General features: G+C 55.3%; 1 protein-coding gene across 4 annotated transcripts in view; it reads left to right on the top strand.

Moving 5' to 3' along the window:
• The first annotated feature begins 804 nt into the window (after window positions 1–804).
• Window positions 805–11,465, top strand: part of KBTBD2 (kelch repeat and BTB domain containing 2) — a 28,204-nt gene continuing 17,543 nt past the window's right edge. For 2 of the 4 annotated variants that reach the window (XM_029048978.2, XM_029048974.1), the window contains exons 1-2: window positions 805–864; window positions 6,425–6,490. The gene's annotated coding sequence lies outside the window, so the exon portion shown is untranslated. Of the gene's footprint in view, window positions 865–5,713; window positions 6,140–6,424; window positions 6,491–8,051; window positions 8,071–11,465 lie in introns of those variants that run through there. The other 2 variants (XM_029048975.2, XM_029048977.1) reach the window with 2 other exon arrangements.

Genomic DNA, 11,465 nt, shown 5'->3' with positions numbered 1-11,465 from the left:
GTCACCCAGCTGACAAGTGACAGAGCTGGATTCGAACTCATGACCTCTGTCTCCAAAAGCCGGGGCTCTTTCCCCTGAGCCACGCTGCTTCTCCTATGAATGAGTGAGTGAATGGCTGAATGAGTGAGTGAGTGAGTGAGTGAATGAATGAGTGAGTGAATGAGTGATTGAATGAATGGCTGAATGAATGAATAATAATAACGTTGGTATTTGTTAAGTGCTTCCTATGTGCCGAGCACTGTTCTAAGCGCTGGGGGAGACACAGGGGAATCGGGTTGTCCCACGTGGGGCTCCCAGTCTTAATCCCCGTTTTCCCCATGAGGGAACTGAGGCCCAGAGAAGTGAAGTGACTCGCCCACAGTCACCCAGCTGACAAGTGGCAGGGCGGGGATTCGACCTCAGGACCTCTGACTCCAAATGCCCGGGCTCTTTCCCCTGAGCCACGCTGCTTCTCCTATGAATGAGTGAATGGCTGAGTGAGTGAGTGAATGAATGAATGAATGAATGAATGAATGAATGAATGACAAAAGCAGTAGCGCCGCCGCCGCCGGCTGGGGACCCCACAGGGGGAGCGCGAGGCGGTGCGAGGCGGCGCGAGGAGGCGAACGGCGCATGCGCGCGGGGTCCCCCCCTCCTCCCCCCCGTCCGCCCGGGGCCCGCGCAGGCGTAGAAGGCGCGCGGGCGGGCGCGAGCCGCCCCCCTCCCCCCCCCCCGGCGTGTCCCCGCCCTCCGGCGCGTGAAGGGCCGGGCCGGGCGCGCGCCCCCGCCAGTGCGCCTCGCGCTCGCTAACGGCCGGGAGGCGGAGGAGCGGCGGGAGGAGGAGGAGGACGACGACGACGAGGAGGAGGAGGAGGAGGAGGAGCGGTGGGTCTGGCCCGTCTCGTCCCGTCCCGTCCCGTCCCGTCCCGTCCCGTCCCGTCCCGTCCCGTCCCGTCTCGTCCCGTCCCGTCCCGTCCCGTCCCGTCTCGTCTCGTCCCGTCCCGTCCCGTCCCGTCCCGTCCCGTCCCGTCCCGTCCCCCGAGGAGGCCGGGCTCGGTGGGGCCGGGGTGAGTGTCGGGCCGGGGCTCCCGCAGCGGGATCCGGGGCGGCCTGGCGGCTTCCGGCGGGCGGCGCCGGGCCGGGGCCCCGAGGCGCCCTCGCCGAAACTCCGTTCGCTCCGTCCGCCCGTCCTGCGTCCGGCCCGCCATTCCGTCGTCCTCCCCGCCGCGCTCACTCTGTGCGGAGCCCAGCTGCGCGGAGCCCTTGGAAAGTCCCGCTCGGCGACAAAGAGAGGCGGCCCCGGCCGTCGCGGGCTCACCGCCTCCGCTCCTTCCGAGGCGGGGACCGGTCATCATCAGCCTGGTGGGGTTTGTTAAGCGCCGACTCTGCGCCAAGCGCCGGCGGGCGGTGGGACGCGAGGGCATCCGGTTGCCCACGTGGGGCTCGCCGTCCTCATCCCCCTTGGACCGACGGGGGAACTGAGGGAGGCGAAGGGACTGGCCCAAGGTCACCCAGCCGCCAAGGGGCGGGGGCGGGATTTGAACCCACCGCCTCCCCAAGCCCCCGGGCCTCGCTGCTTCTCGGAGCCTTGGCCGGGGGGTCCGCTCCCCTCCGCCTTTCCGGGCGGGGAGCGGCCCTTTGGGCGACACGCCGTGCGGGACTTGATGCATTCGGTGGCACGACCGGGTGGAGGAAAAGGGGGCTCCCGGGACCCCTTTTCCTTTGGATCATCCCCCCTCCCTTAGCCTTCAAACAGCTCTCCCCCCAGTTGATGTGATTCAGCAGATGGGACCGCGGCAGGCGATTGCCAAGCAGCGCTTAGGACAGTGCTCGGCACCCAGTCAGCCCTTGGCAAATGCCGTTAAATATAAAATCAACAGCGGGGCCCCGGGAGGAAAGGGCGGGGGGTCTGTTCAGAATAATGCGCCTATGGGTTAGGCGCTGACTCTCCGCCGAGCACTGGGGTAGGTCCCGCTTGGGGCTCCCGGCCTGCATCCCCATTTTGCAGAAGAGGGAGCCGAGGAAGGGAAGGGACTTCGCCACGGTCACCCAGCTGGCGGGCGGCGGGATTGGAACCCGCGACCTCCGCCTGCCCGGGCTCCGGCCGCCGAGCCGCGCCGCTCCTCGGCTTGGCGAGTTCGGGGCGGGGGTGGGAGGGTTGAGCCCCGCTCGGCCCCCGGCCTGCCGGCTGACCTTGGACAAGTCACTTGTCTTGGGGACCCCTCTCGCGGTGTAAATGGGGATTTCCATCCTCCCCCCCTCTGGAATGTGAACTCCTTGCGGGACAGGGACTGGCTCCGACCTGACCCTCTCGGCCCTCCCCCACACGTAGTACACGCTTGATGAATTTTGCTGCACCAAAATGCTTGGCGTTCATTCAGTCGTACTTATCGAGCGCGTCCCGTGTGCAGAGCCCTGTACTGAGCGCTTGGGAAAGTGCAGTGCGGCAATAGAGAGAGGCCGTCCCTGCCCGCAGCGGGCTCCCGGTCCAGAGGCGGGGAGGCAGGCATCAGTATAAAGAAATAAATTCCAGATCTTTACATAAGCCGGGAGGGGGGTGAAGAGGGAAGGGCGACCCAGACTCCACTTCTTAAAGACTGGGCAGAGGAAGCAGGCACCGAATTGGGCCGAACAATTGCCCCACACCCGCTTCCAGTTACTTAAAAATAAAACACGGACAAAGCGCCCTAAAGTGTTGAGGAATTGGTGGTGTGGGGTGATTCGCATCGAGGATGTCTGGTTTTTGTGGTCTTTGGTTCGGGGCTTCTTAGGAGACGGAAGCTGGTTTGGAGACCCTCTCTCTCTCACTCAAAGTTGGTGAAGAGAAGTTGGTATACACGTAGACAAGGCAAGCTTTTTTTTTTTCTTTAAAGATCCACAGAGGACTAGTTTCCTGACGCTCGTTTTTGCCCAGGCCCTCCAATTGCTCCCCAACCAGGTACCTCCAGAAATCGCCCTCGCCGGCCCCGATCCCTCCCCTCCGTAATATATTACGTGGCCTCTCGCCTCCCGCTGCCAACTCACGCTCAACGTGTCTAGACCGTAGTCAGCTTCCCGTGGGAAGGGAAACGTGCCCACCGACTTGGCCGTACCGTACTCTCGCAAGCGCCGAGGACTACGGCGCGTTCTTTGAGCGCACGGGGAGTCGCTCAAGAAAGAGAGGTCGTTGACCCACCTCAGTGGCCCCTTGGGAGTTGACAATACCACCCTCCCTGCTGTCCCTCGGGCCCTGTACTTTGGCATTACTGCGGGCCCCTTTCTCCAGATCCCGTCATTCCGTAGCACTTGGGCCTCCTCCCCCGGGGTGGGACGGGGAACGAGCCGGCCGCGTGCGGAGCTGGGGGTCGGCGGTTCGCGGTGGTCCGGGGGGGTGCCGGGAGCGGAGAGGGGTGGGGAAGATCTCGGTGCAATCCCGCCACCTCCGGGATGGCTTGGAGCGACCGCCCCTCTACCGCTTGGTCGACACCCTCCCTATCCCTCTTGCGTCCGGACATCTACACTACTGCTTCCTCTTACGTGTAGATGATTTTAGTGCCTGGCTTCCCTGTGGCACTGTAAGATTCTTGAGGGCAGGGGTCGTGTCTCCCAGCTCCGTTGTTCTCGCCCAAGTCCTTAGCCCAGCTCTCTGCAAGCCCTCGATAAAGGCTGTGGATTTCTTTGGGTCACGGTGTGAGGCACGGAGAGCTGGGCGGGGGGGGGGTGTCATGCCACGGCGGGGAGGTTCAGCCCAGGAGATCTGAGGGGGTGTGGTGATGGTGACCCGTTGAAGAAATGACCTTCCCAGACTGTCCTTTAAAACTCAGAGAAACTTTTAGTATTTAATCCTGTGTGAAGGAGAGGAAGAGGCAGTAAAATCTAGGGGAAAAGGGCTTGGGTCTTGGGAGTCGGGTTCTGGATTACGGATTTTAATCCCAGTCTTGCTTTCGCCGCCGTGTGATCTGAGGCGAGTCACGTCGCCTCTCTCTGTCCCGGGCCCCTCTCTGAAGCGAAGAGAGTAATTCCTGCCTCTCCCTTCTCGGAGAGGGGGCGAAGATGGGTCCTGCCCTCAAGGACCTTAGACCGCAACAGAGTGAGACATATTCACAGATGTAAAGTAAGCAAAATAAATAATTGAACGTACAGGCAGTTGAATGATTCTCTTTATAAGCGCGAGGGATGGGAATAGCTGCCGCATGTGGGACGGGGATCGTGTCCGCCCTGATTAGCTTCTATCTCCCCCAGTGTTTAGTACAGTGCTTGGCACGTAGTGAGTGCCCAACACATTTCACAGGTATTATCTGAGTGCTAGGGATGGGTAAAGGGACGATTCAATTGGGGGTGCAGGGAATTCATCAAGGAAGGCCTGGGGGGTGGGGGTTGGAGGCTTCTGAATTTGGGGAGGGCTGGGCTAGGTCAGATTTGAGAAGCAGCTTGGCTCAGTGGCAAGAGCCCGGGCTTGGGAGTCCGAGGTCGTGGATTCGAATCCCGGCCCTGCCGCTTATCAGCTGTGTGACTTTGGGCGAGTCACTTCACTTCTCTGGGCCTCAGTGACCTCATCTGTAAAATGGGGATTAAGACTGTGAGCCCCACGTGGGACAACCTGATTACCTTGTATGTACCCCGGCGCTTAGAACGGTGCTTGGCACATAGTAAGCGCTTAACAAATACAAAATACCAAATTATTATTTGAGGAAGGAGGACCAGCGTGAGTCGGGGGGATATGGAGGAGGGAGAGAGAGGAGGAGCCACAGGGTCGGTTGGAGAGGAACAAACCCCCACCCCTCCTTTCGGGAATGACAAGTAATGCGAAAGCACTCTAAGCACTCTAAGCTTGTGTTTTTATTTTTCCAAAGTATTAACACAAGGCTTGTTTTCATGAAAATAGTGGTAAGGCTTCCTATTGAACGTAAAGGCTAATGCCGAGGGGTTTTACACCCCCAGCTCCCTCAAAGCGTGACAGTTCATTTTAGACAAGTATATTCATGTCCGTCTCCCCTTCTAGACTGAGCTCTTGGTGGGCGGGGCCCGTGTCTACCGACTCTGTCTTCTTGTACCCTCTGAAGCGCTTACCGCAGGGCTCTGCGCACAGTAAGTGTTCAGTAAACACCACGGACGTACAGGGCTCCGCACACAGGAAGTGCTCAGTAAAGAGCCCGGTTGATGACGCGAGGCATTTGAAAGTTATCCTTCTCCTTCACCATCGTTAATATCCAGCCAACTCCTGGAGCTGATTGAATGTTAGTGAAACCCATCTCGTTTGAGTTCGAAAGCACAGGGGTTCTTCTCTTTTAAACTCATGACGTTCCAACACGCCCTCCCTTGTTTCCCCTCTTCCCCGTAGTTCAGGAAAGAGAGATGCAAGTGGCGTGGCCTGTAAGGTATCGTAACTTGCTTTCGTAGCGTATGTATCACCCTCATGGTGTCTATTCTATAACGTGTTTTCGTTACGTGTTTGGGATCGAATGCCGTTTGGGCTCCTTGTGGCCAGGGGTCGTGCGTCTGTTGTAATAATAGTAATATCGGTATTCGTTAAGCGCTTACTGTGTGCCAAACGCTGTTCTCCGCGCTGGGGTAGATGCACAGTAATCAGATGGTCCCACGTGGGGCTCACCGTCTTCATCCCCATTTTCCAGATGCGGTAACTGAGGCCCAGAGAAGTGAAGCGTCTTGCCCAAGGTCACCCGGACAAGTGGCAGAGCCGGGATTAGAACCCACGAGCTCTGACTCCCAAGTCCGGGCTCTTGCCGCTAGGCCATGCTGCAGTTGTACTTTGTCAAGCGGTTAAGACCGCGCTCTGCTCACAGGAAGTGCTCTATAAATATCACTGATGGCACCCCACTTGCCCCATTGATTGATTGGCTCATTCCGTTACTCCGAACAAAGATGGACCGCCGAGGATAATGAACGCACAGTTCCTCTTAGCATCCCGGTACTACTTGCAGTGCGGAATGTTGGGCTGGGCGACCGTTAATCGAACCTAGCAGTGGCGCTGCTTAGGTTCGTATAACTAGTGTTGCCAGCAGCCACCCCCCATTGACAACGTAGGGGGTCCCCGCAAGAAAACCCCCTCCTCCTGCACCCCTCCGCGCCCCACCGAAAAACAACGATCCCCCGCCCCAGCATCCTGCGAAACGAGCCGCTCCCTCCAGAAGTCTGAAGCCATTCTGTTGACTGGATCCAGGTCTGTGTAGCCGAACTGGCCAGTGGTCCCTGACGCGGGGAAGCCACGGGCCCTGGCTCCCCGAACCCCTTTTCGCCTCCTCCAACGTCTCGCCCTTCTTCCCGGTTCCATCCCCCAAAGCTGGTCTCCGTCCTGCCTTCGGTGTCACCTCCGGGTGGGCTGGAGTGTTTCTGCGTATTTTGAGGTGCTCTGGGCCAAGGGTCACGTGTGGAGGACTCCCCTTCCCCCTTATCTGACGGTGTTGAGGGGAGTCCTCCTCATCATTCTACTTCTTCTTTTTTGCAGAGTCCACCGTTGTCCGAAGAGAATCCCTTTTGGCTCCCGGGTGATGGCGCGTCCCCTGACCGAGAGGTAATCAGGTTATCCCTCCTTCCCTTTCCTGACCCGCAATCTTTTCCCATTTCCTTCGCCCTGACCCACATTGTCCTAAGATAAATGCGGTGTTCCCTCCACCCTGTCCTTCCCTGAGTCCGAGAGTCCAGGCTCACGATCCTATTCTCTTACCGCCCTGAACCTTACATTCCAACTCCCCCCAGCTGCAGGCTACCTAAGGTGAAGAGAGATCAGTTTAGTTGTGAGCGAATAAGGATAAGAACGAGGATATGATTTGAGTTCTTAGAAGTGATAAGCCAGAGACAAATGATTTCCTGTTGTGCGTAGGGATCATTAAGGACCTTCTTGCCATATGCATCCTGAGTGCTTTCCCTGCGTACGCGAGGAAGAAAAGACATCTGTTCGAGCCCGGCTGAGGAGATAGTAGGAATTATAACTGCTTCCTTAATGTGTATTCTTCCATTCAGTAGCACTGCCAAATGCTGGGGCTGGTTCAGAGTGGGAGGGAGAAACGGGGGAGGAATTTTTTGGTTCCCCCCTCACGGTTATTAGAAACAATACTCAAGCTTCAAACTTGGGTGGCCGTAACATTTACCCATTTTTTCCGGGGTGGCAAAAGAAGTTTAGTACCTAATGGGGGAAAAGAGAATAAAGACACCTGGCATAAAGACACCACACGTATATCCACTAAGAGCAACGGAGAGTGAAACCACATTGTAATAGAGCCCGGAGTAATTGCTGAACGTGATACTTGCAGCCGATTTTCTACGTAATTCATATTAATGTTTGGGGATCCCTGGCAGTTTTGCCCAGAACCGCAGAGGAGAGAGAATAGGGAAACCAGAAACCTGCTTGTGGGCACTGTATGTGTGCATCCCTCTCTCTCTTTCTCACTCTACTTCAATCTACCCACTCCACTGTTTGTAAGACTGCCTGCCAAATGAGTGAAATAGCAGAACTTCAGTTCCCACTCCTGCCCCAAAACATCAGCGATACGGAATCTTCCATTAAAACTCTGCTCGACCGTTTTGACTGGGACTACCCGATAGTTGAAGGGGATCTCTGCGGAGTAGAAATTCACACCCGTTGCCCCGTCCGCAAAGCCCAGCAGATTTTATCCCCCCCAGAGGACTGCCCACTGGGAGAGCAGGCAGGGTTTGGGCAGTGGCACCCGTAGCTGGAATCCCACTAGAATTGGGTAGCCCCTTCTCCTCCTCCTCCCCCACCTCCCACCCCCACCAGACAGGACAGTAATTCAACCGCACAATCTGTTTCCGACACTGACAACAGCAGAGATGTTTGAAGGAATGCCAAGACTCGCCTCCTTGACGTGGCTCCTAAGGTTTAGGGCCGAGCCCACTTACGCCGAGCCCCGCTTAACGTGAAACCCCAAGTTTCCCTCTGGCCGCCCTTTCTGGACTGCCGGTCGACGAGCTTATCCAGATCCCTTCCGGATTTATCGATAGGTTTCCTCTGCACGAGTTCTTGGGGTAATGTATTCCAGATGCTTACCCTCTGCTGTGGGAAGAACTGTTTCCTTTGTTTTGAAGGTTGCAGGCCCGGGAATGACATGCCTGTGCAAATATGCATACTTTAAGGTAAATAACATATGCACTTTGCTATTTGGTGTAGACCTGTGTTGTTTTGAAGATGCTATTGCGACACTTGATAGTCTCCCCACCCTCAGCTCCACGGCACTCGGGTACATATCCTTCCGCTCCGCCGTCTCCCCCGTCTGTAATGTACCTTCGTGTCCGTCGCTCCCTCTAGACCTTAAGCTCCTGTGGGCAGGGAATCGGAGAAGCAGCGTGGCTCAGTGGAAAGAGCATGGGCTTTGGAGTCAGGGCTCATGAGTTCGAATCCCAGCTCTGCCACTTGTCGGCTGTGTGACTGTGGGCAAGTCACTTAACTTCTCTGTGCCTCAGTTCCCTCATCTGTAAAATGGGGATTAAGACTGTGAGCCCCATGTGGGACAACCTGATTCCCCTATGTCTACCCCAGCACTTTTTTAAGCGCTTACTATGTGCCGAGCACTGTTCTAATACCAACATTATTATTATTATCCACCGTTCCAGGATATTTAGGACAGTGATCTCACAGCGCTTGAGCCGGAACCGTCGGTCGATCGATTGGAATTCAGCAAATTTTAGGGGTTCGGACGTAGAAGCGTTTTTACGGAAGGTGCTGCTTTCTTCAGTTTCTCCCTTGCCCCGTCTTCTGACTTGATTTTGAGGCTTCCCGTCTCAAGGCCGGAAAAAAAAAAAGATCATTTGAAACAAATTCCACGTGGCGTAGTGGAGCGAGCTCAGGCTTGGGGGTCAGAGGTCGTGGGTTCTAATCCCGGCTCTGCCACTTAGCTGTGTGACTCTGGGCCAGTCACCTAACTTCTCTGTGCCTCAGTTACCTCATCTGGAGAATGGGGGTTAAGCTCCACGTGAGACAACCTGATTACCTTGTATCTCCCTCAGTGCTTAGAACGGTGCTTGGCACATAGTAAGCGCTTAACAAATGCCATCATTATTATTATTCATTTTCCTTCTCCTTCAAGAGGAGAAGGGTGTTTAATGGAGAGGCCCGTCGAGGTAGAAGACCCGCTCACGGGGAGAGACCGAGAAGTAGGCCCCTGGCTTGTCTCCTCGGTGCACTCTTCTGTTTCACTCCTGCACTTCCCTGTTTGTCTCCTGGTGTAGCTGTAGGGGATGACTCCATTTCTTCCCCCCCTTCGAAAGTCATTACGACATTACGAGTGTCTCGCCCGACAGTGAATAAGGATACGGGTGAGGACGCAGTGGGGTCTGCTCGTGATGGGATCTCAAATGTATCGTTCGATGCCCTCAAACAACGCCATCCGTCTTGTGCCGCGGGCTGCCGGCCACGGGAACCAGGCAAGAGAGTGTGGATGGCCCGGCCCAAACCGCCGGGACAAAAACAACTCCAGGGCGTGTCCTGATGGGTGGCCATCACCTTTCCCCTCTTTCCTACCACTGGCGTCTGAGCGGGGCTCATTCAAAAGTCTCTCTGGACCCCTCGACTAGGGTCATGGACTCGAGTTATCGGATCTCTCAGTCTTGAGTCTTCTTACTTGTAATTTGGAAATTATTTAAATACCTGCCTCTCCTGCTAGATTGTAAACCTCTCGAGGACAAGGATAATGTTCACGGGTGATTGTGCTCTCCCGAGCGCTTCGTAGAGTGCCCCGTGAACAGGGGAGACCCTAAAGGATCGTCGATTGATCCGGGAGACCGCAGAAGTTGACAGGAAAGCACGGCAGAGGGCTTCCCGGGTGTTTCTGAGCATCGACGCCAAAGTAGTGAGGGCCAGAGATTGGATTTAGGGTTTCACTGAGTGCTCTTCCCATATCCCTGTGGAATAGGCAGATCTTCTCAGTGGGTCTAGTCGATCCTTTCACTGCAATTTGGAACTTGAAGCGACATTTTTCTTTTATTGGGTTCACGCGAAAGAGGGTTGTTTCAACTGATCATTTGCCTCAGACTGTTATCCGCTATAAGTTTGGGAATCACGATCCACTTCAGTGGTCCTGAAGAGGAACTGAAAACGCTTGGAAAGTTCAGGCCGGTGTCCTCATCTTGGTGGTAGGTCCAGTCAGTCATCTGCACTGATGGAAGGAGGGCGAAGAGAAGGATCCTTGCGTTCAACCACTTCTAAGGGCCTCGAAATCTACCTCTGGCATGGATAGTAGCAAAACCAGAGCCCGGTGGAGCAAGTGGGGCTAGGGCCTGGCCCTCATTCATTTGCCGCAGAGATGGATGCTTGCCATCGTCCCCCCGCTGCAGGTTCCCAAGGCCAGCGGGGAGCCCGTTGATAATCAAGTCAGCCGGAGTCACAGTCCTTTAAAAGTCTTTACTCTCAGGGTGGTTCGTTCCCCGGTTCCATCGGGAAACTTGGCATAAGGGGAAGAAATAGGACACATTTGGGTGTAGGAAGCTTTTGGAGATCCAAATTTCAAGTCTCTGAGGCACGAGTAAAGTGCTTGAAAGCACTTGAGTTTTGTTATAAGACCGTAGCTGAGTGTTTGACATCCTGTCCTGTCCTCACTGCAAAGTTTTTGAATTGTCTTGTTAAGCCTGACCTGAATGAGTCATTACTCCTTTTTGCGGATTTAGCTGTAATTCTAGGCATTTACCTCTTGCCTACATCCTCCCTCCAGCCTGGAATTCTCTCCCCTTTCTTTTGGCTTACCACTGCTTCCCGTCTTTTCGGTGCCCTTCTGAAATCAGATCTCGCTTCCCCGTTGGTTTCGAATCTGCCCGCTTTATAGTCCCTTCTACTGCTTCTTGCACTAATGAAAATAATAATGATGATGACGATCGCGGTACTTGCTAAATGTTTACCCTGTGCCAAGCCCTGTACTGAGGGCTAGGTTAGATATAAGATAGGTCTCCCAAGATTAAGAGGGAAAGCAGGCGTCGAATCCCCATTTTGCAGAAGAGGGAACTGAGGCACAGAGAAACTGCAATTCGTCCAAGGTCACACAGCGGGTAAGCAGCGAGGCGAGATTAGAACCCAGGTCCTCCGACTCCCAGGCCCTCGATCTCTCCACTAGGTCCTGCCGCTTCCCACTACTCAACCCCTACCCCTGCCACCACTTTTGTACTTTTACCCTATTACCTCCTCCTATTTGTAACTTATTTTAATGTCTGTCTCCCCTGCTAGAACGTAAGCTCCTTAGGGCAGAGGTCATGAGTAATAATTCTGCCGCACTTTCCCAAGTGCTTAGAGCAGTGCTGTGCAACACAGCAGACTTTCAGATCCCTTTCTGCAAATCTTCAGAATCAGAGAAGGAGGGTAGAATATTTGTATTTGACCTCTATCTTCTGTTTTGTTACTACAAAATTATAATGTTTTTTGAAATGGTTAACCCAGTGACGCATAACTTGTGCGGCAGCCGAAGACTCTGATAGGGATGCGTTCAGATGGGGAGTCGGAGGGGGGTGCGGAAAATCAAAATGCACCTGTTCGGTGGCCACGGGGA

This window comes from Ornithorhynchus anatinus, chromosome 21 (genome assembly GCF_004115215.2).
Source record: "Ornithorhynchus anatinus isolate Pmale09 chromosome 21, mOrnAna1.pri.v4, whole genome shotgun sequence".
Classification (NCBI taxonomy): domain Eukaryota; kingdom Metazoa; phylum Chordata; class Mammalia; order Monotremata; family Ornithorhynchidae; genus Ornithorhynchus; species Ornithorhynchus anatinus.
Note: the sequence above shows the minus strand (reverse complement) of the source record. Positions and strands in the feature narration are given on the sequence as shown.